Raw genomic sequence first — 22,711 nt, 5'->3', positions numbered from 1 at the left:
TCATGACCAAGAGGCTGGATCATGATGCACTAAGGAAATATTAATTCCTTTGCTGTTGCAACTAAAAGCTAAGATGACGAATTTCTGTGCCATGCTACATTATATGGGGATAAAGGAACAAAAGGGTGAAGGACAGTGGCTGCATGGTGTCTTAATCAGATGCAGATCAGCCTAAGAGCATCAGACCATCAAATCCCTGCTCTGCAGCAATCGTGCACCTTTAGTCAGGCTCTGAATGGGCTGAGATAGATACGGGGCTTTATTGAAAGATCATACAGGATGACTGCAAAATCCCATTACTTGTTGATTAAGTATTGATTGCCTTGGTATTAACAAGCCAGCTAATATGAAGTGACCTCTGAGGCCACTGGTTGGAGGAAAAAAAAAGACAATTTACTAAAACAGGCAGGCAGATGAATAAGAGGGCTAGATCTGCTCTTGGCTTTTAGCTTCGGTTAAAATGTCACACTCGATAGTGCAGATCAATGCCCACTTTATTTCCTTGCAGCCGTCTTATTACCATCATGAGGCTGCCTCCTTTGATGCTTTTTAATGACCCTCTGAACCGCGTGCTCTGCTTACCCACTGCCTTTGACTAAAAGGAAAGGAAAAGCTTTTTTTTTTCCCCTTGCTGGTGATGGAGTGGCTGAGAACATGACATTGTGCCAGTATAAGTGGAGCAATGAGGTTTCTCGGGTCACCGGTGCTGCGACTCTGCTCTTTCACTCGGTTTCTAGCTTTTCTTTCTTTCTTTTCTAGATTTCAAAAAGTCTTGCTCCTTTTCATAACTTCAAAACTGGTGAGATACTAAGAGACCACCTACTGACAACTTCTGTCCAACACTCTTATTTGTGTTTTTAAGTGTAATAAGTTTAGCAGCTCTTGTTACATTAATTCTCCTGAAAAGCACCTCACCCAATTATTTTGAATCTAACTTTTTTGTCTTGTTGCCACTTGCAAATGTAAGAATTACTTTTGATGGTGAATAAAGAGCACTGGGGGATACAGTTTGAGACTTCTGAATCAAAACTGGACTGTATTAAGAATCCTGAAAGCTCCGAGGCTTACCTCTTCAACACATACACAGTCTTGTAATCTAAGCCTATGTATTGAGTCAAACATAAACTACACATTAAAGAGAAGACAATTCTTATATTCAAAATGCTGCAATTCTGTAAAGCATTTACATAAGCATACTTAGTTCCCATTTTATAGATCAGCCTGCCAATAATATGATGTATTGACAGACAAATGCTGTACAGAATAGAGATGATTCCACACCTATCAGGAAAAGACATAACGGGTATTTGAAACTCCTGGAGAAATTAAGGACAAATGGAAGAGAAGGTGAGTTAGGGAAACAGCTATTCCGACAGCAAAGTTTTTCTTCTGCTTGTGAAAGCCTGTAAAGCTTGTGAGCCAAAGTTGAATGGATGTTAATGTAGAAATCTTGTGCACACATCTGTAGGCTGGAGACTTGGAAGGGGCCAGAAAAATGAAGCAGAAGGCAAAAAAAGGATGACTGAAAATATCACATCTCTACGGTGGGCCTTTATTTTAAACAAATAGCAACAGCAGTGGCAACTTCTGCCTTGGAAGTAACCAGTGGGAAGCATTGTGGTAGTAGTATTGTCTGATGACTTAACAACTGCTGGCCTGATCCAAAATCATTGAAGAGCTTCCTAACAATTTCAGCAGACTGTGGTACTTAGAATGTAAATACAAAAATCTCTTCTTTGTTCAGCAGTAACAAAATGATGTAATTCACGTGCCTCATCTCTTTAATTTCTCTCTCTCCTGCCTTGCACTCCTACCACTCTTCCTTTTCTGTGGTTTTGTGGTAGAAACATATACAAGAAAAATAATACGCAACATAAGGAGACTCTTTTGGGAGCATGCAGAAGTTTTGGTAGTATGCAAAGCCACGCTCACCCTGAACTGCTGAATCAGCCACAAATGCAGAATCTGGCTTCTTGTTTCCTCCTTTCCGTCCTCTCCTCTTCAATGTGATGCTCTTAAAAATCAGAATCATGGGGGTAATCTTTGGAGTGTGAGTCGTTGATGGAATGACTTAGATTATTGCTGTATTACTATTATTTATATAGTGCCATAAATGTGCATGATGCTTAGCAGAATAAAAGACACCACCTCCTGCACCAAACTGCACAGAACCCTGGTTAATACAGATGGATAATTTCAAACACACATGCACACACAGAGAGGCATGCACACCCCTCTCCTAGCTCATTTACAAAGGGGTCCAGAGCTTAGGGAGCTTGCTACTTTTTTTTTCAAATTAGTCAAGAAAAGTTCCTCCTTAAACTGTAAGCCCAGCTTGAAGGCTGTTGGTCAAATGGAGGCGTGTAGGGGCTCAGATCTGCAGTGAAGTCTAACAGGCTTGCCCATGAACGTATGCCTCTCCAGCACATTGCTTGCTGCAGCTCTAATTATAAATTACCCCGTAGATACACAGGGGTTCTAGTGAATTAAGCAAAAAATTTAGACTAGCTAATAGGAAAACAAGGTTTTGCACAGCATTCCCAATAAGAAACTAACTTGTTATGCATTACAGTCTGTGCTCAAAATGCTATTTCAGCATTCTGGGTATTAAAAAAGGAATCTTATGTGGTCTTGTGGTGAAAGACTGTGAAGGATTATTTAAAGTAAACTGTAGGGAAATATAAAACAAACCCAGTTAATTTATCACGAGTGAAGATGCATAAATAAGATGTTTATGAACAACAAGGACAGTTTACTTATTATTCCAAAGAATTCATGTTTTCAGGAGCAAAATTTTTTTTTTAAAGAAAAATGATACCAGTTTTGCTCAGCTCAACAATCTAAAAGTTTGTATGGGAAGCTGCCTGAAAATCTTAGTTCAATGTACTTTTCAATATTTCTAATTATAATCAAGATCTTTTAAGTCTACTGACAGCAGTGTGCATCTTTTTAAAATATCTGTATTAGATCAAAGACAGAAACTGTTGCCCAGCTAGCTTTGAGAAGGTGCAGCCCATGAAAGGAAGCATACTAGGACCAGAACCTCAGCAACAAGAATCAGCCAACATTCATTGTCTTTAATGGTGTTACTGCAACTCAGCACAGATGAAGCACTAGCTAATTACATGTAATTTGCATAGATCTTTAAAACAATATTGAACAAGTGATGAACTCATGTACTCCATCTTCTATGCAAAGCTTCCTCAATGCCAGTATTGGAAATGATGTCAAACCCAACAATCAGTGCCTCAATACCAGCTTGATAATACATCACTTTGCTTTTCATGATTCAGCCTATTTCCAAAAGTGAAAATCCTAAAAGCACTTAAAGAAGTTTGAACCAATAGACGACTGTGGAAATGGGCCTCCATTTCTATGAGGACACTTCATAGCAGAACTGCCCAAAGCCCATCGCTGGTTTATCTGGATTTATGTCAAGGTGGTGGTCTTCTTGGCTTTCGAGATGGTGTCCACAGCCTGATATTCTTTCTTCCATGTCAGCTTTCCAAGAGGTCACACCTCTTTCCAGCAGGTATGGCCCTAGTCATGGTGACCTATGCACTTGTCCCCTTTTAACAATTTGCTGAACCCAGGACTAAAGATTGCACTACAGTAAACTCCAGAGAGTCAATGTGCAGCATTCTGGTCTTCTACACTACAAATGGCATGAACAGCACATCAAAGCTAGGCCACCATTGTAGGACAGTGTTATTTTACCTGCATGTCATCCATTTCACTGCCTCTAAAACAATGAGCTTTTCCAATCATTGCTCATTTAATAACACATGCTGTACTCTTTCCTCATAAACTTTTTCTCTGACTTGTTTGCTTAGACTGTGTGTTCTGTGTGGAAGGGTCAGACTTTTATTTTACATTCGTAATATTTAACAGCATGCCTGGTTTGTTTAGAGTCCATACATACTACAACACAAGTTAAGAATATAGGAGATGGGAAGCAAAAAGTTTGTCTTCAAAACTTTATGGCCAGCAGGATTGCTCCAAGTTAGCAGGCCATCGAGACAAAGTGGGGTACCCAACTGCTCACAAGGTTGCTGTTTCAGGCCACATTCATACTCACACAGATATAATTGTGTTGGTTTATGATTTCTTTCCAACTGAAAACCTGCTTTCTTAACCACACAGGCTAGGGAATTACTACATTTGAACCAAAGGGAGAATTCAGAAACAGGAAAGCACAGTCACAAAAAAAGCCCTAGCAACCAAACTGCTCATGAGGCAGTCCAAATCTACCCTGTAACAGCTCAGTTTCTTCTAAAAGAGAGGAAGCACATGTTTTCATCTGGATCCTGTGCTGCACTCCACGAAGTGAGAACATAATCATTGGACGATTATATGTTTTTATAATTCAGGTAGCACTTCTGCACTAGGGTGTGTGATAGACAGTCTCAAACACACATGCTGGACAGCCAGATAGATAAATAGAATAGATAGATCATATTTCAGTAAAATGGCCGCCTCCTCAGGAATGCCAATTGTAATTTAAAAAATGGTGACAAGTGCTTCTTAGCCTGTGAACTTTCATATTGCTGGGCTGAGCAAAATGGGTGCAGTTTTCCTTTAAATTTTGCTAGTAATGATATGGTATACAAAGTGACAGACTACAGGGTTTGGGTTGAATGCTAACATTGTTCTTTTTCCCTTTTAAAGGTCATGTGCAAGAAAACCTCTCTAGTTAAATCTATCCATTTAAAATCACCATTAGGTCACAAAAAGCAGCCTCAACCTGCTAAGAGGCTTCATTTGAAAATACACGCCAGGGTCTAGCTTCTATAGATCTGCTTTATGAAGTGATATGTTAGGAGGTATGATCCAGTGCTCTGTTACAAAATCTTTGATTTGCTTTTGATACCTATTTTCATCCTTTCAGATGCAACCAGATTTCTGTGCATATCACAATTTTAATACGAAAGGAAACAAGCAGGTGTTGATGTGTGGCATAGAACTGCAACAATTCCAACTACATTTGTCTAATGGGGATGAATAACACTTTTCAGCAAGGTATACATTGAGGTAAAATGAAAATAGGACTGAAACCCCCTCCTGAATTGGGATCCTATCAAGTATAAATTTAAGTTTCACTGTAATTTGTTACAGGACACTGTTGAAAAGTAACAGCATTTAGAGATTACTGAGCAGACACTAATGGGGTTCAAGCAGACAATATTAATAATCTTGATATTACTTAATAACACATGTTTTCCCTTCAAAGACTTTTACTGCAGAGCAAAAAGCACACCGAAATACTGATAGGGATTTCACTTGCAATGCAGATGGCACATTCAGCCAAAGCATGGGCGTGGGGAGAGCTCTCCAGCGCAACAGTCAATGGCATGAGCTACACAGCAGTGAATACATAGCTATCTCATGTCTGAGTGCAACCTAAAGCATTGACATTGTTGCTAATTAAGAAATAAATTGGTTTTTACTTCCCGCCATTCTTTTACACAAAACATTTTAACAACAGTAGCAATTTCACAGAAGAAATGTATGAAAAACCCAACCATTTCTTCCAAGGAAGTTGCAAGTGTTCTGTCACCAGTGGAAAATATATCACATTTGATAAATCACTACATTCTCAGTCCTCAACACTTACTTCAGCCTAGATGCAATATGCAAGAGCTCAGGAAAGAAGAGCTACATGGACAGCAGATCCTCTAATCTAAGGACTAAAAAAAACCTCCAAACCATTCGTTCGGTCCTTGGGAACAGAAATTCCATGTTGAGACAACTGCTTTGCATTTGCAAATGAAATAATATTAGATACTTTGGTGTAGTATTGCTGGGTTGGCTGGTGCTGATTTTACTTATGCTAAGCAGTGATTTACTTTGGAAGTAGTCAAATTTCTTCCAAGAGGTCCATGGATGTGTGGATGTCACATGCTGTCCCATAATAAAAAGCACATTTTCTGAAATTTTGTAAGAATCAAAATTCATAACACTTTCTATTCAAAAGGTTTTTAATTAAGTGCCACATTATTGCTACCACATTATTGCTACTTGCATTGCTTTCTCATTATGGACCAAACTTCCAAATGAGCTCACAGACACATTTTCAAGTGCTCAGTATCCTCTACATTTTAAAAAGAGCTCAGCTTCTATTTTAGCACCTAAAAAAAAGAGCTAGTGTTTCAGCAGTGCTCAGAAATTATCTCTGTTAATAAACCTGTCCTACACATCTGAAACAACAGCAAGCATGCACATCACTCTATATATTCTAAACACCTTCTTTTAACACAGCCTCCTGAAAAGTGGTATACTGGGATGATCATGTCTTTCACTGTTAAAATATTTGAAAAGTTCAGCTATTTCATTGGACTTGTAGGCTTGCAAAAACAAGCCTATGAAAAAAGCTCTTCAGCTTCAATCAGTGATTATTAAAACTTTAAAAGAAACACATCCTACAGAAAACAATTAACAACATCTGAAGATTCCTCTGCCGGCCTAGATGCCTTAATCTGGATGGTTAATTACAAATTAAATTTATCACATACATGCAAAAAATATACATATAGTCATCCAACAATTTGAGATAATGCAAACATGAAGGGAAAGACTTCTGTAAAGATGACTGTGTGAAAAGTAAAAGGATTAGCTTCAAATGATTATCCCTGGAATCTGACAAATCGTACACACACCTTACTTTAGCTCAAATTTGCCTTGCCAATCAGGCTGTTAAATTACATAACAATTTGATGCTTCTTAACAAAAGATAGCATCCTGAGTGTTAGCTTCTATTGTGCTTGTCAGAGAAATTGATGTCTATTTCCTGCCTACAATCTTTTTTATTTTTTTACCCTAATTTTACATTTTTACTGGGAGATATATTACTTTTATTTTTCTCTTTCTCTCTTTTTTTTTTTTTTTTTTTTTGTGAGACACTCAGTATTCCCTATGCATTGTTATTCATTTTGTTGTGACCACATAGAAAAAGCAATAAATAATTCTTTTCAATTCTTTCAGGGATACAGATGAACGTAATCTGTGTTGAGTTCACTTTGTTATTACTTTATGTAAGAGGTGACACAAAACCAGCAAAGCCAAAGCAGAATCAAGAAGTACATATGCTTTCTTTCTGCTTTACATGCACGCACACCCACAAATACATGACACTTGTTAAGTAGCAGTTATGTACCATGAGCATCTCATACATTTTATCTTCATACATTTATGCTGATTATTAAATATGAGAGGTTAAAGAGTTTTCTGAGAAAGACAGAGGATAATGGCTTTGCTTGGATTTGCGTGTTGAAAACACAAATGAGCCAACACTATATGAAGAAGCAGTATTATCGTGACAGTAACAAAGGGAACTGTCAAGCTGGAAAGATGGACAGCAGCATGCTATTCTCCTGCCTGCCAGGTCTCTTTGGGGGCAGAGCACAGACCCTACTGCACAAACTAGTCCAGATCACTGCCTTGTTTTATTTCTTTGCATCACAGAAGCAAAAATTGTATCACTCTGAAAGACCACAATAATTTGGGGGTTTGTGGCTATCAGTTTATATGTTAAAAATAATTGAAGACCATGCTTCAACACTATCAGTAACATATGCAAATTTCGCTTGATGGCTTTTAGCAATTATGAATATTTCTGCTTTTTTCTATGCCTGCTACAAGACATCGTGAATATTCTGCATAGCATGTAGAGATAGAGAAATCTCAATGCAGCATACTTTGGGGTTGCTAATAATTTATTTGACTGACTACATGTGGTAAGCCCAAACACGAGACATGCTGTTCATTTACAGGAAGACTGCATTCACAGACAGAGAATTTGGTTAATTACACAGATCAGTATGTCAGAACTCCTTCATGGTAGGCTACTGGGTTTTGCTTCTGCATGTGACTCACCTTTGGTTACCAGTACCATTAAATAGGTTAGAGAGTGCAAAAAGGCATTATAGTCTATGTATGCCAGCCTTTATCTCACAGTGAGATCAGATCAACCCAGTTTCCACCAAACTATCTATGCGTCGTGGCTTTCACTTGCCTAGACTATTCTTTTTTTATGTGTGGCCCTGATTCTCCTTCTTCCTTTCTTCATGTTAAGCAACTTTCATTGAGAAAATAATATTCTGCCTTGACCTCTGATAGTCTCCCCTTCACAAACCTGCTGCCTGTCAAAGAACAGTCCCCAAATGGCACATTTGTGTGGTGAAGGGCTGCCCCCTTGAGTATGTTCTCCAGTGTACCCAGTCTAACACCAGCTGGAACATGAAGGGTCTGAAGACATCTGAGAGAAGAAAACATCCCTCCCTGTGACCTCCAGCAGCAAGAGTAGGATTTAGTTATCTAGTCAAACACCTGTAGCTGCAGTATCACCGGGAGTACAGGGAGTAAGCTGCAGTGGTCAGTCTCCAGCATTTGAGGACAAGTGGCACATGCTGTCATTTGAGATGTTTCTGGTTTTCCCTTATATTAAGAATAGGAAATAACAGTAGTGTTGACTTTTTACAGATCCTTATTCTGCACTGATCTTGTCTCTGATTCTAAGGCCATATCTCTCAAGGCTGGTTTGAATACTTGGTTCCAAAAGCCTCAGGAATGAAACTGTGTAACTGAAGTGTATGTTGCTGTGCAGCAACATAAGAGGAACACACCTAAACCAAATTCACTTCGCATAGTCTTCAAAATAAAGTGTATGCTGGGAAAAATATTTGCATCATAAGGGACCTTACATGAGTGAGATAGCAAAGCCCATGACTCTGTTATACTATTCAACCTAACTTTACTCCATAATTGTGCAGAAAAGCACAGAAAAATCTTGTCATGTTATCCTTGAAGCTGGTAGCTTCAGTAGCTAGTCACAATTCCTTCTGAACGACACCTGACAGGCATTGCATAGCAGGAACCTTAGAGGACTAGCTGTGAGATTTTGCCATTAGCAAAATACTTCTCCTACAATAGCAGGTGATGGGCTTGTCACCATTTTTGATCAATCCAAACAGTGAATTAAGACCAAGCAAAGCCGTGAAATCCTAACTATCAGTGCTGCCTTCCACATGCTTGGAGATTCTAATGCTTAGAAGAATGATGTTGAAGGGGAAAACGTTAAAATACAACCCATCTTCAGGCATTGTAGGCTCTGAGAGAGAGGTTCAGATTTATAAGGAGAAAGGGAGTTTTATGTATGGATGACTTTTCAATTTTTTCTGTTTTACAATAAGCAGGCCTATCTCCCTAGATGCTTTTTAGTTTAGTCATCAATTTAAATGCATAATCTCAGGGAAATGAAGAATCTCATCTTTTGACTGTTTGAGCTATTTCTTCCACAGCTAGGTTCTGCTGGACTCAACTCTGTCAGTCAGTGAGCAACCTGGTTACTGTTAGTCAGTTCAAGTCCTCAACTTCCCTCTAGGTCCCCCTTCCATTTCTCTTTACTTGTCCAACTTCATTTTTGTGGAAGACAGCGAGGGTTAGAGGACACTGTTTTGGAGAGGAAGAGATAAACAGCCTAAAAAGAAAATGAGATTTTCCATTCACCCTGAGGTGGAAGGAGGGCAAGGGAGAGGTGAAATAAGAGGAAAAAGACAGGTAGATCTGGAGGAGAAAAATGAGATTCTGCCTGGTGTTTCATTAAACAAAACAAAAAAATGCAATTGGTTCAGAAAAAAAGAACAATTTAATTTTGTAGGCAAAAGGCTCCTGGCTTCACTTCCTAGTGGAACAATTTGGTTTTACGAGAGGAGACTTTCCAAGCCAACCGTGACTGTACATATGGCACAGCTTGATACCTGCTCTCTGTATCCTGATGGCTCAGCTACTGAATTTGTCACATTCTTTTGCTGTTCTGAGTTTTTCAAGAAATGCTGTAGTGCTTCCTGCTTTTAGGAGTTATTTACAGCAAATTTATGAGTCTGCAGAACTATCTGCCAAAAAGTAAAGGGGGGGGGGGAGAGAGGGGGAAGAAAGAATCAAATAGGTTATTAACTGCAAATTATTTGTCAAGCTCCTGTTGCCAACTTTTCCAGACATAGACCAACATTTTACCATACTAAAATGTCCAACATACTGTCCACGAGCTCCCTTTGAAATGCCTCTTAATGAAAGTGCTGCAAAGACTGCAAGATCAACCATAGCTGCAGGAGCATGGAAAAAAGCCACAGTAAAATGGTGCAGCAGCAGCTGTACCCAGGACCAAGTTTCATCATTAACACCCCAGCTAAATAACCTACTTAACACCTCCAGCTCCCACCAACTTCCTGTTGTAATGTCTGTGCTTTATTGCTTAGAAAAAAGAACCAGAGTTAAGAGTACCTCCCAGATGTCCTCACAGCACTCGTTTCATCCCTCCACAGCTCTTTCCAATAGGGCCCATCCATGCAGTTGACTTCTCAAGCACCAACTCAAAATGGTTCTAGTGACGGTCAACATTAATGAGCCTTCTGATGCCATTCAAGTGTACACGGGTTCCTAAGCAGTGAGCTGAATCCAAGTCTCTGTGCTTTGCTCTGCTGCACTGGGATTCACCATAAGAAAATGAGAACTTAGTTACAAACTTCTTCAATTGCTGCTTTGATTAGGTCCAGCAAATAACTCGGTTGAGTTCAGGTCTGCCTTCTGTTTTCATCTTAGTGCCTCAACAGCTTGGGCCTATACTTTGTGGCATACGGAGTCATATTTACCTGTATTACTTTAATATTCTATATATCTATTAGCTCACGTTAACAAAAGCCTTTAGCAGACCTATGGGTGTGCATTCTTCTGGCCAGGGGCTCACAGGGTATTTGACGAACTGGCCTGACAGTACTGCAGTAATATGTAGATTGCATGTTTGTGCACTTACCATATAAAAACACTACAGACAGTACATTTTGCTTTCCTTCCTGCATGATGAACAGCCAAACCAGAAAGGACTTCTGCTGGGATGAGCCAATGAAATCCTTTTTTTTTATCATTTTATGTTTCCTGTGTCCATGCGATTGGAATAAACTGTAAATTAGGTGTTATAGCACTGTAGTTTGGGTAGATGTGATGTTTTAGAAATGTAGCTTTAGTTTGTTATAACATAATAGCAGCTTTGCTTTGTTGTGACAGTGGCAATAAAATAAAGTTACTACAATGTATAATGCTGTAACCAACCAAAACTAGTCTAACAAACAACAAATCAAGGGGAGCAATACCCACCCAGCACTTTATGTACAGAAATATTGATGATCTGTGCTTAAACTTCCCAGGTTAGAAAGTATCCATTTTTCAAGAGATCAGATGATGGTGATCTGCTCCTTCTGCTCTCTGAGGTGAATGCCAAACAGGGTTCTTGCCATTTTCATGTACTGCTAATAATTACAAACTATAGAGGAGATTTTTTTTAAAATTCCCCCTCCCCTCACCCCCGAAGTAAGTAAAGATTTCTGGCAGTTCCAACAGCCTTGTTACTATTACACGTTAGTCACAGTTTATTCACATCAGAAGACCAGTGGAAGGTTGAGACAGGCAGGGGACTAAAGATGGATCTCTTATATGGTTATAAAAGGATTTCCATTTGTTAACAGCTCTGCCTATGAAGTATGCAATGACATTTTCCTACTGTGCTATTTTCATGCCTCCTGAGATGCCAGGTTATAATGCAAAACATCTGAATCATTAAATTTATACAGTTATTTAATAACCCATGTAAAATACATGGCAATGTTGCTTCTTTTAAAACATATGCACCTCATAAGAAAACAATTTCCTGCACTATGTGGTGTAGTCAGATTTCAGTAGTTTCTGTTGGGCAGGAAGGGTTCAAACTTCCATTTTCCGTGCATCCAGGAGCCATGATACCAAACACCACCAAGCTACTGCAGATAGACTCTTTTGGAGAAAATCAGCTCCCCTTTAGAGATTATTAGCTCTAAATAGAATATATACTGTGTATAAATATAGAGAGATATAGATATACATATATATCCAAAATAATAATAGCTAGCAGCTAGCAATAGTGCAAAGGTAAAACGTAAGCCTTGTCTAGCAAAACATTAAACATATTCTTCACCTTAACTGTGTGTGTTTTTTCATTAGCCTTAGCAGCACAAGACATGTTCTCATGAATCTCCTAAGACTCACTTCGGGTCTAAACCAGAATTTAGTTTTCTGGGAACTGGCTAAAATTCTTACTGTTTTCAATAGGTACTTTCTAGCTCCCATGCTTGGAGACAGATTCTCTCAGTAGCAGAATAGATGTTTCTTTAATAGAGTTTTTACAAGACCCCATGACAGACAACTGCTAATATGGAACATGATGAGAGAAAAATATTGCTGGCACAAGCAGGATTCAGCAGAGAGAGGGTCAATTATGTTTATAGACTTGCTGAAGTTTTTTGGTTGGTTAAAAAGCTGACAGACTGCATTACAGCTAACATTCCCATATTGATTATACCATTTCTAAGCCTGCCCTCACTGTGACAGGAGCGGCATAATTAGTTTTTTCCTTGTTAAATATTTGTAAATCATTCGTACTTTTATGGGTTACGTAACCTGGCTGTTACCTTCATATAATCTTGTAAGTTGTTTAAACATGGAAAAAGCTGCCACAGTATGGTGTGGTTCTGCCCTCCTGCAAGGGTGGGCCAGCAGAAGGGAGGAACCTCTTCAGGGTATGGCAGTGCCATCAGTGCTGCGGCTGCCCATGGCGAGGGCTTCACCGTGGATGTGGTCCAGGAGGGATGAGAAGGTACCTGCTATGGCCTGATTGCCCCTTCATCCCTGTGTGTGCAGCAGAGGGGGAGAGTAAGAAAATTTGTAAGAGGTACAGCAGCAGTAAAACCTGCTAGTGACGAGCCTTACAACTGCTCCAGAGCAATGGTGATGTATTTATGATGCAAATCAGGGCCCTAATTCAGCAGGCGTTTAAGCACGTGTTTGAGTCTCATTGACTTCAGTGAAATCAAGTGAGTGTTTAAATGCTTTCCTGAATATTGGATAACTGTACAAGGGATCAAAGAGGCGGGGGGTTGGGGGGGGGTGGGGGGTGAGGAGGCACAAAGATAACAAGATAACATAATGAAATTATAGTTTTTAGGGTAGTTGTGGAAGTTGGTTTAGAGTTATTCAAGTAAAGATAAATGTAGAGGCAAATACACAAAATTAAAATTTCACAGTACAACTTATAGAGACTGGGTTATATGAAAGTATTGTTTCAGAAAGCTTTTCATTTCTTTGGTTTAGTAAACTAACTGAAATAGTATCATGCCAAATAAAGGCAGAAAAGTTATACTTGATATTTCCCTAGATTTTAATAATTTCTTCTCCCTTTACATTGTATAGACATTTATAGACAAGACAAAAAGAGATTAGGTTCTTATACCCACTATTGTTAGCATTAATTAGATTTAAACAATGATGCAAGTTGAATGAACCTCAAAAAAGGTTTTATTCATTTCAGGTAACATTTCAGGTGTGAGGTCTTCAGGACTTTCTTGTTCTGGCAGGGTCAGAAATACAATATTACTTGAGTATTCCTCTCCCTTATCTAAACCAGGAGGTGCTGAAGCAAGTAAAACTACGGTGAGAAAACATTAACTTTCAAACTGCAAAAAGGATGTATTTAGCAGAAGTTTTCCTGATGGATGATTTTCACTACACCCAGACTGACTTGCCTCTCCCAGGTATCAATAGGGGAACAAGTCTTCTAGTCCACAAAGTACACCCAGATCGACACTTTGTTCTCCCTTTTTTCTTCCTTTTATACATATTTTTATCTATTATACCTCTTTTTTATATGAAAGACCATATAGATAAGCCAGTAGCATCAATAGTAGTTTCCTGATCTATCTGAAGCAGATGTAAGAATCTATGGAATTCTACAGCGGCCAGAATCCAAAATTAATTCTGGATTAGTTTTACATTTGGCAATTATTTCTTTGATTGGCAACATCAGCGTTTTAAATCTAATCTTGAATTTTTGGTTCAGAATCCAATTTTGGGTTCAAAATCCAATTTTAAGTTCAAAAGCAAAATCCCAAATGCAAATAGGTAGTGGGTTCTGTCTCGGGGACAAAGTCAAAGCAAAATCTCTCATCCAAACACCCTCAAAGCTTCAGAATAACAGACTAAAACAAACAAACAAACAAGACCAGACTGCTGCTAAACTCTTTGATGGCAGAAATCTGGATCTGGATTTTAAATTTGGGAAGCTGCGGTAGTATGAACCATAGTAGTTTTAGAGGACATAACACCAAAGTTTTATTGTCTTTTTTGAAGATAGGTAGTCTAATTATCTTGAAGCTTTTGATTTACGTATGTCACATAACTTGGAAAATATGTTCATTGTATCGATGCAACACACAGAACTATCAGCAAGGATCACTGTATATTTGAATCACAGCTGGGGCAGCTATGCCAGAGAGCATTCCTGTTCCTGAAGTGGGTCCACAACAATCCAATAAACTCCACACTAAAGTCAGTACCGACTGATTTTGCAAAGCAGTTATCCATGCCCAATCCTCCTAGCTCAAGCGTCTATAACCACCGCTTGTTATAATGATCACTAGAACTGGGCTTTCCAAATGACGTCTCTGCCCTTCTTCACACATGATGATGTTTAGATATTTGTTTCCATCAGAGAACAAAGGATGCATACATAGGTTTCACAATTAAAAAGATAATCACGTTGCCAATGGTATAGATTTGTGCATGGGTTTCCTCTGACACAGCATACATATTGACATGATGTTCGATGCAGGAAGTGATTGATACAGTTTTGAAGAATCAAAAGAATTTTTTCCTATTTCCACCGTTTATTCTATATGAGATATTGGAACCTGTTCAATAAGTGTAATAAGCATAAACTGTGGCACTTACAATACTATTCACTAGATTAATATAGAGTAATATTTTTTTAAATGCCACTTAGAAATAAATGGTTGGATTTCTTTCAAACTCAATGTATTTAAACTGAATCAATCCAAACCTTGAAATAAAATTCAGAGACTAAAATCGATATTCTCTGCACTAATTTTGTATGCACCTCTTCACACACACCCCTCTGAAAGCACTTTATGAGTACAAGAAAGTAAAGCTATATCCCTGGGATGTCCAATCCCTTCTTGAAGGGATTTTCTCTTTCTTTCTCTTTTTCTTTTTAAACCATTTCCCCAGACTTCTTTAACAGACAATTCTCTCGGCCACTATTTTTCAGTTTTATTCTGTTTAGGTGATTTGACATCTGTACTGTTCGGTACTGACTAATTTCCAAGTCCTAGGAGACAATTTCTTAGCAGTTGCAATTCATCAAAACCCTAATGAATTCTGATGGAATTCTTGGGGACTAGTTTTCTGTCCTCTCTGTGGAAGGACTGCACAACACACCCTATATGTTTAAACCACATTAAGAGACTAAACGTATTTAATCAATACTGCTCAAAAGAAACCTGAAGAGCCACATACTAAACACCGAAGACACTATCCTCAATGCTGTCACCAAAGTGATGATACTACAAGCACAGCTGAGACAGACTTACTACTCATGGCAAGAGACAACCAAAAAGGCTGGACAGCACGCACAAGCGGTCAGGAAAAAGTCTAAGTGAATGATGATCTACAAACATGGAGGTGCTCACATGGAGGAATAAGATGTAAATGATGGAGGCAGAGAAGGCTTTTTGGAGGACTCCAGGAAAAGTATTGGTTCAGGTACTTTGTCACATTCAAAATAACTTGGATATCTTTAGATATTTTGGAAGCAAACTGGAAAAACTAGGCACTATACCAGCTACTTCTTGGTTCAAAAACAAAGATCAGGTTTTATTTAGACTCTCAACCTACTTAAGCTGGTTCTTAGGGGAGTTGCTGTGGGGACTTGATCTCCATGATTTGGGGAAATTACTGGGAAAGAGGGAATAAAAAGGTAGTTCATAGAAGCCAGATGGGGAGGCCAAGAATCTGGCAAATATCCCTTTCCCACATTTCTTCTAAAACTCAAAATAAATCTGAATCTCTCTGACATTTGAAAAGAAGTCTGGCTATTTCTTCCCACATTATGTTTTCTTTTTGCTCGCTTTTGCACAGGGTCTTACAGGAAGCAGAAACTAGTGCCAAAGTAATGCAAGGAAGCAAGCTGTGCTGATAATCTCAGAATGGCCCCCTTTTCTCATGAGATATCCAGCCCAATTTCGTGTACACAAGCAATTCAGAGGGCAAGACTCACTGGTGTGCTCTGGCTATTCTGGCAACATAAAGGCAGCCATAAACCCCACTTAACTGGCCAGCACAACCGGATTTGCAGCTGTGTTGTACCAAAGTGAAGCAAAGCTGCCAGAGCATACCAGTGAGTCTGGCTCCGGTAGTTTGTAGAAACTCAGCATCAGTTTGCAAACTTATCAGCATTTTTCCAAATCAGACCTCCAAATCTTTTGAGATTCACTTATCACTGTAAAACAACATGTCTGTGGAAGAGATTTGTCATAGGACACAGAACTGTATCCAGCTTCAGAAGCCATAGGAATTTTGATCTCATGGTAGTTTCACTATACCAAAGCACCTAGCCTTAAAAAAGTTATTATTCAAAGTGCTAATGTATTTTAGACTATGTAAGTGCAACAAAATAAACATAACTAGTAGCATCTGGTATTTAACAGACAGATTTTTCTTATGTCTGATAGGAGTAACAAAATTCAGGGCATTTCACTACCACTGAATCTCTAATGAGAGGCCAGTAAAAATGCCTGCCTTACTGACTGTCAGGGGATATCAAATTTGCTCACTTCTGACTCAGTAATTACCCACCAAAAATGTAGATCAAGTGGTCATCACCCAAATTAGTACCTGCCAAAGATTACTTTAGGAAAGGCTGTCAGCTGAGAAACAGGAAACGAGTTGCAAAATATTATTAAAACTTGAAAATAACATCTTTAAGGTATGAACCACCACTCAAGCACACAATGGAGCGAGGGCAGGAAACAGAGCCCATGCAGGGAACCAAGCACAGAGAGGGGTTGATGGCTGGGGACTTGACTTGCAAACAACAGGGGAGCAATGCAAGCTGCCACATCCTCACCCCATTCTGCTTCCTCCCATTGGACCCGGCATGTTAATCTCCGAAGCCCTGCTGTAGTTCCTGCTGAACCTCACTTGCGTGGCATTCAGATAGAGAGCTGTGTCGTGTAGCTCAGCCCAGGAGGGGGACGAATAGCCCAGGACTAAAGAACGGGTCCTCCCTAGGACTTGGGAGAGAGGGTTCTATCTGCTTCTTTGCCTGCCACAAGCCTTCTCTGTGAGCAGTCGAAATCTCTCCATGCCTTAATTTCCCATTCACAAACTGAACGTGCCTCTATTTGACAGAATAGTTATAAGAGAATTAATTTCAATAACTGGAACAAACTATAGCCCACTAAAGTTACAAGAAGTGCTGGATATTGACAAAACTAAACCCAGGCCATTAAAACCATGCGAAAAAAACAAAGCAGGGGCTGACCATCGTTTTCCATGTCCCAGCAACATTAAAATATGAAACGGAGGTGATGATGGTAATAATAATCACTGTATGATGCATATTTCAGCACCAAATACTTTGCAATTAGCTGCAGGCAACACCATGGGTATGCCAACTGTCTCTTGTGAAAGGTGGTGACCAACTGGCTTAAAGCAAACTCAAATAACAGTCCTGGGAGCAGTGTTGGTTTTTTTGCTCCTGGAACCTCAATGCAAACCATCAGTCTTACTGCAAGGGGCCCCATGGTATATATCTGCTTACCCTGGCTGTGCAGCAATTTTGTTTTTAAAGCTACGGTTTAAATTGAGGGGGTGGGGGTGGGGAAATAAAAAAGAAGTCTCTTTTCAATAAGCTACATAAATCAGTCTCTCTCCCCCCTCTTTTTTTTTTTTTTTTTTTTTTTTTGGGGGGTGGGGGTGGGGAGGGATATGGATAAGGCTAAGTCAAATCTGCCAGTACCTGCATCTCTGTTTCCAGGGACTAATCAAGTCTACTTCACTGCACCACAGATAACCTGTTTGTAGCCTTAACAGACCTGTGAATGCTGTATTAGAGCATCAGGGCTAGATATCACTGGACATCTGAGGTCAGAGTTATGCATTTGTTCCCACACCCTGTGGGAGGGCTCTCAGCAGAACACTTGGAAACAGCAATGCTTTGAAAATGAATCTGTACGTTAAACAAAGACAGCCAGAGACAGAAACAAAAGGGTAGAAATAAATTGTTGATTGCTAGCTTGCTAAAAGGCTCACCATGAAGTGCTTCAGCAGTCAGTATTAGGACTGGTGTTGTTTAATATATTCATTAGTGTTCTGGAAAAAGAGAGGGGAAGGTGACAAAATTTGCACAGGGCACAAAAATATTTAGGTTACTCATGATTACAAAAGATTAGAAAAACTAGACAGATGTGCAGTATGAAGACAGATGAAATTCACTGTTCATAAATGCAAGGTAATGCATATTTGAATGAATAATTTTCAAAACTCATGCACAAGGCTAGGTTGTAAATTAACTAACCACTTGGGAAAAAGAGAGGGAGGAGAAACCATGTGCCACTTTGGACAACTCCATGAAAAAGCGAAAGAATTGGAAGCAGTAGTCAAAAAAGGTAAATGTGTTGTTGAACTGTATAAAGAACAGGGTGGAAATTAATGCTAAAATACTACGTCACTGAATAACTGGATGGCGTATCCTATCTGAAATGCTATACCAAGCTACACTCAACTCATCTAAAAAACCCATAAAGCTGAAATGGAAAGGGGCAACAAAAATGATTAGTGGCAGAAGAAAAGACTGTGGAGATTGGGGCTGCTTACTTTATTGAAGAGAAATAAAAAGGGGACATGAGAGAGTTAATGAAAGTTACAGAGAAGATCAACTGCCTGTTACTAGTTTCCTCTCTTCCTAATGTAACAACACTGAAAAACAACATATTTAAAAACCAAGAAGGAAAATATTATTTTACACAGCTCATAATTAACCTATGGAACTGATTGCCACAAGATATCCTTCTGGCTAAGGACTTAATATGATATAAAATAGTTTAATTTAGATGCTTATGTGAATAATGAGGACATCCTAGCTAGGATTAAGATCAGTATCTTAGAAAGGCTGAAACCCCTAATGCTTTGTGACAGAAATGAACCATGGGCTGATGGAGATTGGAGAGAAACATCCTCTTTGGGCAATAAAGAACGTCTTTGTCTTTCTTTGAGCAATTTGGTAGTAAGTATTCCCAAAAGCTGGATTTGGGGCTGGGTGGACTGACAGTCCAGTCTCACCAGGCACATGTGAAGCAACATCCCTTTGCACTGACCTGAAGTTGGCATCTCCACTGCCTTCACCGAGGCCAGAATGTCAGATTTTGGTTTTGGGAACAGTGCTGTTTACTGTGGTGGCATGGGGAGGAGAATTTGGGATATGAGACTGAGAACTGAGTGACTTAAAAGCAAATTAATACCAACTGTTGGGTATATTTCAGAGTGGGGAAAACAGTGTTTTCTACTTTATGCCACCAAACCTGTTCAGGTTTTCTAATTTGCTTAGCATGCTCATTTTGTTTAGCAGATAACATCCTGTTAACACAAAAGTATAAATAAAGCTGTATAATCAGCTAAGGTGTCAGAATCCTGCCAGTTTTCAATGCATCTATCCCAACCTCTGGGAGTAAAAAAGGGGGAAAAAAGTTTAATAGTGATAAAAAAGAAAAGCTATCGCTGCCTAAATCCCTCTGAACAGGAACCTGATCTCTTGGGTACGTTTGCAAAACCTGAACTGGAGCTTCACAGAAGTTTTCTGTAAAAATCACTTGGTTTAAAATATGGCCCACCCAAGTTCAAACAGGTTTTTTTCCCCTTTACAGCTCCCAGTTAAGGAAATGTCTGTAGTACAGAACTAACTCTGATTCAGTGATTAATATGTAAACAGAATTTGACTGGCTCTTCTTTTGTGCTTATCGCCAAGATACAATCTGGCACAACAGTTTTGTTTGATAGACAGCCCTGGCCTATGCTTGTCAACTAGCCAATATAAAATAACATTATTACTGTATAATCTCAAATTAGGCTGTAAAATATTTCAATTGTGTGACACACATGATGAGAAGATTTTAGAGTTCTCACATGTTTACATAATTAGCACTGCATATTTGTTAAATTAAGGTATCGCTATCACCTTTATTACCATATCCCTCCTCCTCCACTGCAGTGTCTGTTTCTTGTGTAGCCTCACATGTGTTAACTTTTCAAAGGCAACAGAAAAAGGAGCCTGCGTCTCTGTGAGGATTCTCCTACTTCTGTGCAATTCTAATAAAAGGTATCAGAATACCCACCCTTTCTCACAGCCCTTCAAAAAAATAGCTGCTGAGGTGCAACTCAAGTAAGGAAAAGAAAGCACAAGAGGGAAATGGCCTCAAAGACCTGACTTCAGGTGTATTTAATCCTTCCACTACTGGTTTAAAAGTATTAAGTAGCCATAGGCTATCCCTGGGTAGAAAGACAGTTCAGTGACATCCCTTTTGTAAATATGTAGCTGCTCAGCCTCCTCCTAAACTCCACATTGAAGTCTGCTGCTTTTTCAGATTAATTCAGTTTGAATACTGCTGACTGTCTGTCACTACAGTCATATGTCACTGGTAGCAGCTCAGAAAGCCTAACCCCCTTCTCTAATGTCATTGCACACAATTCATTTTTAAATGCAGTCTAACAGTTTAGGAATACTAGTAAAACAGTGGGGGGAAAGGCATTTTCAATTTAAAGGGTGTGTAATGCAGTTTATAACACTGTATTAGATGAGCCAAGCATGGTACATATGGTACAGGTGAGAGTTGCAAAAATATAGTTCTAATAATTACCAAGATTGTTAATAAGAGTATGGTAGTTTCAAACCAAGTGGCACATCATTACCAATAGTGCTATTTAATTGGGTGATCTTTTTTAAAGAGCTAGATACTGCCTAGAACAAAAGAATTTAAATCCACCCTAGAATAACCACAGTCACAAAACCAGGCTCCATCAGCAATGTTGGGCACCAGGATCAGATTCTGTTGTTCACCCTGCAGGACTACATCAGAGGTTCAGCTCAGTATATGCAGACATTGGCTGCAAGCCAGGAACAGCTGCGAAGAGGGTCACAAAGGTTTGGCTGCAGGGCTCTGACTGGGACCTGCTTCTACAAAGACACACTTGGCTCCAAATTTACACTTACAAAATATTTAAGACTTGTACGTAAAAAGAAAACTGGACATTTTATGACCCCAGCTGTGCTCACCATCTCCCCTACAACTTCACTCATGTCAAGGAGGTGGCAAAATAAATGGTAGAATTAGGCCCTGCAAGATAGGGACACTGTCCTTACGAAAAAGTCTGATTCATTTCAAAATAAACATGTAGCACTAACAGTAACCCAACCCAAAGAACTTCAAAAATTTGGACTAATCTTACCCAAAACTTCAGCTTTTTGGCTTTCTGATTTAATTCCAAGTGCAATAATAAACACACTCCTCTGTTTACAGCTCCATAAATAGTGCCTTGTGTTTTCTGAAACAATGCAGCTCTGGGCCGTCTCTGTGATCGTTTATTTTATATCATCCTTAAGTTGCCATTTATTTACATTTCTGGAAACAGCTACCCCATGAAACAAATGGCCTGTTTTGTTAAGTCATGGTCAAGGATGTTTCCTTCAACTTATCACATCTAGAAATGCCACAGACAGAAATGCTTTCAGGCTATTTGCTAAGAAAACTAACATAAGCTCCTTATCAGAAAATATTACATTTCCCCAAAAGGTGAACTGTTCTGTCAGTTTTTCAGGCCATGTGAAATTCCTTCTCTACTATGACAGGTCACTGAACAGAAGTTGATGGCGTACAGTGGTCGCCCAGAATGCAAGCCAAAGCCTTCAGCTACACACGACTGCAGGTAGTGGCACAGAGGTAGCAAGCTTTTTCCCTCTGACACAACTAACCCAGGGGTTATATTTTGGGTCAAGGGCTTTTGCTGTTTCCTTGGGGTTGGTCTGGGACTTCCCCCCACCTTTCACTTTTCTTCTTGGGGTGCCTCCACAAGCAATGTAGATGTAGCACGGAGCTGTGTGTGCCTGCCTCTTTGGTTCATATCCCAGAAGCAGCAGCTAGGAGAACTGGCCCCTTCTAGATGCCACACACCCTTATCTGTTCAAAATCACTATAAGAAAGCCAGAAGAGGAGCTATGTGTCATTATTTCTGGTTTTTTAGGGTGTTTTCTGGGGTTTCATCCTACTAAAACCAAAATACTAGCAACTACAGACTGACAATTAAAAGTTTAATGGAAGACACAAGAGTTCAGATAGTGTAGTAGTTTTACTCAACTGAAGCAGTCAATTTCCAGGTAGAGTTCCATGAGTTATAAAGGTTGCTCATGTTCATAAGAGCTGAGCAACAGTCCCCCTGGGATCAACACTGTACATGCTTTGTGTTATACACATTTGCATTAAGCTTATGAACCTTCAGGAAAAGCTCTCCATAATGAAAGTGAAAGCTCTAGTTGGCAAAATACTCTGATTTCATGGCAGTTTAGAAATTGCAGGAGAGGAAGCTGCCCTGCTAAATCCTGACACACTGGCACACACAGCTGTGTGACAGCGCAGAACACACAGGCACAATTGATTTAAGCAGGTTCCCCTTGTGTGCTTGCAGACATCTGCTAGATGCAAGGTTTAAGATATAGACGAACTGTGGACATTAATAGACAAGGAGAAATCCAAAGGAACAACTGATGAAACCCACTTTTTTTTTT

Source organism: Accipiter gentilis, chromosome 5 (assembly GCF_929443795.1).
Source record: "Accipiter gentilis chromosome 5, bAccGen1.1, whole genome shotgun sequence".
NCBI classification, from domain to species: Eukaryota; Metazoa; Chordata; class Aves; order Accipitriformes; family Accipitridae; genus Astur; species Astur gentilis.
Note: the sequence above shows the minus strand (reverse complement) of the source record.